General features: G+C 54.2%; 1 protein-coding gene and 1 long non-coding RNA gene across 4 annotated transcripts in view; both read left to right on the top strand.

Annotated features, from left to right (window-relative positions):
• LOC109302646 overlaps positions 1-2,778 on the top strand; it is a 21,959-nt gene extending 19,181 nt beyond the window's left edge. Inside the window, exon 3 of the long non-coding RNA XR_002098878.1 lies at positions 2,765-2,778. This is a non-coding gene — a long non-coding RNA (uncharacterized LOC109302646). The remainder of the gene's footprint in view (positions 1-2,764) is intronic.
• The window catches only part of NALCN (sodium leak channel, non-selective), a 564,495-nt gene that overhangs the window by 82,985 nt on the left and 477,182 nt on the right, over positions 1-4,328 (top strand). The window lies entirely within an intron of this gene.

Genomic DNA, 4,328 nt, shown 5'->3' with positions numbered 1-4,328 from the left:
CCCAGCCCCACTCCCTGCCCCTACCACTGTCCCCGGCCCCAGCCCTGGCCCCTGCCCCCTCTCCTTGCCCCGCTTGCCTGCAGTCACCTGGTCCCGGGGTCCTCCCCACAGCATACAGACAGCCGGGACACAGGTCAAAACTTTATTGAGCAGCCCATGTCCCCATGGCTGAGTGGGCACAGGCCTCTCACACTCCGAGGCACATGTTGATCCTGGCAGCAATTTCCTCCTCAGCGGCCAGGGTCAGGGATGTGTAGCACTGCAATAGGTAGTCCTCCTGGCGGTGGCAAAGGTTCAGTGGCGGGCCAGGCTTGCCCCCCATGCTGTCATAGCTCAGGATCTTGAACCAAGAGTGCAAGTGTGCCTGGGACACCAACAGGATCATCATCATCAGGGCGTAGTGGCTGAAGTACCCCTCCGCCTGCACAAACAGCTGATTGTGCACTGTCTATATCGTGTAGCAATGACATGCTCGGGCCACAGCAGCCGTGTGGCAGGAGGGTGGCCCTGTGGCGCCTTCCTGGAGAGGCCCCCAGCAGGGAGGGCAGGGGTGCAACCAGCCCTTTGCCCCAGTTGTCTGGGAGCTCTGTATGCCCCTTGCCCAGGTGCTGGGGGCTGGCTGGCGGGAGGTGGAGCCATGGCAGCAGGTGCTACCAGCAGCCTGGTCTGGCCTGTCCTGAGAAGGGAGCAGGAGAGGCAGGTGGACTGTGGTGAGCCCCTGGGGAACAAGTAGGGACAGGGGGCTCAGGTGGCACTCACCTGACCCAGGCCTGCCCAGCCAGCTTACTGTGGTGCTGGGGGTCCCTGGGTGCCCACACACTGCTGTCCTCCGATCTAAGGTCAGGCAGCGAGGACCCCTGGAACAAAGCATCTTACCTCTCAAATGTTGCGAACTCTCATAAAAGCTTTCTGTCTCTTTCTTCTGCAGAGCCAACATCTGGACATGGGGGAGAGGCTGCAAGGGCTTGCAGGACCACTGTCACAGGGCCACCACCACCTGCTGCTGGAGCTGCTTGGAGACACCAGCAGCACCACTGGCACTCCCAGGACTGGGCCCATCTGCTCAAGCAGGTGGTGGCAGCAGTGGAGGGCTGGGTGGTGGACTAGTGGGTGTGGTGGGTGGAGGATCTCACCTGGAAGGAGGTGCAGCTGTGGGTATACACTGACCCCAGGGCTGAGCTGGTGACCCTGGAGTGGTGGTGCCTGGAGCTGCTGGAGCAGCAGCTGGCCACTCACAGCTGCCTAATCAAGGCTGTGCCCATGACTCCTTGTGCCTGACCCCTCTGCCTCTGGGTCCTGCCCACCTCCCTGAAGCAGGCCCCTGGCAGCACCCTGAAGCTCGTGCCGCAGCACATACTGATCGCAGGCGTCTCTGGGCTCTGCCATGGTCCCCAGAGCCCTGGTGGAACTGCTTTTGGCTGGAATGCTTGGCAGCCCCACCCTCAGCTCCCCTGTCCACCCCTCTGCATCCCTCTGCCCTGGGCAGCCCCACCCCTCAGCCCCTCACAGCAGGACTGGGGGGTAGATTCCATGATGTGACTCTTATTTGCCATTTGTGAGTTAGGTTTTTACTATGGGTGGGTGGCGTGGGTGCTGGGTGGGCACTGATGGTGGAGGGGGGTGGTGCTTGTGTCTGTTGAGTGGGGAGTGGGGAGGGATGGGGCAGTTTTGTTCCATAAATAAACTTTTTTACTTTTTCACTCATGTGCGTGTCCTGGAGTGGTGCAAGGGGGTGGGCAGGGGGCAGGGGGGGTGTGGGCACTGGGGTAGGTAAGCTACAGGGGAGAGTGCCCCAGCAGGTGGTCTGCCAGGGCCTCCTGCACCCAGTGCCTGGGCCCCCACTGGCAGGTGTGCATGTTTCCGGGGGCCTCAGCAGGCAGGAGCCACCATCGGTGTTGACGCTGCCAGGCCTGTTCCTGGTGCCAGCCACCTCTGCCTAGTTTCATTTTCCCGGGCCCCCTGGAACACCTGCCCCTGGGTCTTGCACGTGTTGTGCAGGATGCATGCTGCAACAATGACCTGGGGGAGGTTCCTCTTAGACAACCTCAAGATGGGCTGGGAGGGAGCACCGGTGCCCTTTCAGCTAGCCGAAGGCGTGCTCGACCAGGGCATGGATACTGGCAAGGCACCTGTTAAAGTGCACCTGGTGGGGGTCCAGCTGCCTAGTGTATGGCTGTATGAGCCAGGGCAGAAGTGGGTAAGTGGAAGAGAGCTGGCACATGCAGGGTGTGCCTCTACCATGCTGCTCCTCTGACACCAGAAGTGTCTTCTCAGAGATCACAGTGCAGAGGGTGAGCCAAGTTCTGGCAGCTGCCTCTGGCCTTAGCAGGGCTGCCAACACCTGGCAGCCATGTGGCTGGAGGCTAGAGCTCCCCCTGGTGGCCACAGGGGCACATGGCAGGCTGCTTTGACCTAGGACTACATATAGCCCCGGGTCACCTGCATGTGTAGGTACAAACCTATTCCCGCTTACTCTGCAGTAACCAACTGCAGTAAATTTAAGCTGGCATAAATGCATTTGTTGGTGTAGTGAGCTCAGTGAGTGCCAGGGGGCGGGGAGAGTGAGGGTTTGTCAACTACAGTATGCAGGGGGAAAGGAGTGGGGGGTTGGCATGGGTGAAGGAAAGGGAAGTCTTACCACCTGGGACTAGGGATCAGCATCATCAGCTCCAGCAGCAGCCTCATGGCCAGCCTTCCTAGGAGCAGATCCTGGTTCCCCATTGGCTCCCCTTGTTTCAGAGATGTATATATGTATTGGGAGCAGGGCTGTCTGCTCTAGCAGAGTTTACTTGCCTGGGGGGGAAGCACTATTCTGTTTCCCCCTTTTACTCCCTGGTTCCCAGATACACTGCTTGGTGTGGCACTGTCCTGCCCAGCTCCTGTGGCTGGGCAGGAGCAGTGCAGCGCTGCCTCTGCCATGACAAAGACTCCCAAGTAGCAACTGTGGTGTTGTTTCATAGTCAGCGCCCAAGGTGGGTAACCCATTCACCCTGATTTAGTTATGCAATTGTTTGTTACCATCTTAATGATTGTTCTGTGGTCCATGTAAAATGAGCTGGCAGTCTAAGTCCAGTACTGAGCAAAAAGGTATTTGAGTCACAGTTGATATCTTTGTTGATTTTTTTAAGAAAGGGAATTAACTGGGCATAGAGAATGATCTTTATTTTATAGGCAGCACCTCCTTGGTACAGTAAATCATATCAGTAGGGCAACATAGAAGAGCTAGTATTGTCACCACTCGTATCAGATACGGAGCTTGAGAGCTTCACTTTTCCTAATTGTTAATGTACCATATTTTTACATATGCTATGTTCACTGCTTATTGCTTCAAAAATAACTTTTACAATAATTTTTAAATCAGTGTCCCTGATCATTGTTTATGTTCATCTGACCTTATTGGCCAGCTATGGAATCTAACTTGTGAGTGACGTATTTCCCTATATATGTATACTGTGTTGAATTAAAGATTAAAAAAACCCAGTTGATCTGCCATGATGACTGGTCCAACAGTATACGACTCACAAATAGAATATTCTGAGAATCTGTTTTTCCAAACTGTGGAAATAAGTTACCTAGTTTTCAAATTATAGACAAATATATAGATTTTAATTTCCTTATTAAAAAGAGAAAAAGTGAGATATTACTTAATACTATGTATTATAAACTCATTGTAGAGCCAGTTAGAGGTCTGGTGATACTTTTGTTGAAATATGTTTGTAGAATCAAAACCCTGGATTGGGATCAATGGCTCCTAAACTTTGGAAACATTTTGATCTGGACTTTACAGGTCTAAGCCAAATTCATCTTTTATTTTACGTTCTATTTTTCATACGGGCTTAAACTCTTGATTTGGTAAGTCCTTTATTTGTTGTCTGGTAGCACAGTAAAACAGGGACTGCTGTGTGGGTATATTTAAATGAGCACGAGCAACATTTGCAAACTTTAACACTCAGTTTTAGACACCTAGGCTGTGTCCACATGAGTGCAGACATTTGTTCTTGTCCTCAGGGACAAGAAGCAGCGAAACACCTTGTGTCACTGCTACTCATCCCCAGGGAATGCCTGTGCCATGCACCCTCTGATGCAGGGCAGGATCCCCGGGTGGGGTAGGGGAGGCTGTGGCCAGCAACTGTGCTGGCTCCAGCAGCTTTATCTGGGGTTCTGGGGGCCTCATGGAGCTGCAGCCATGGTGCTCCTGCAGCTGGGAGCCTGGCCAGCAGCCAGCATGGCTTCAGCAGCCCAGGCTCCAATTTTGGGTGGCAAGCCCTGCTACCACGTGCGCTGCCCCACTTTTCTAAGGCGTGGGATCTCCCAGGGTCAGCCCCCCC

This window comes from Gavialis gangeticus, unplaced genomic scaffold, assembly GCF_001723915.1.
Source record: "Gavialis gangeticus isolate Ggan-Ray unplaced genomic scaffold, GavGan_comp1, whole genome shotgun sequence".
NCBI lineage: Eukaryota > Metazoa > Chordata > Crocodylia > Gavialidae > Gavialis > Gavialis gangeticus.
The sequence above is the reverse complement of the archived record's forward strand: the minus strand, read 5'-3'. Positions and strand labels throughout refer to the sequence as shown.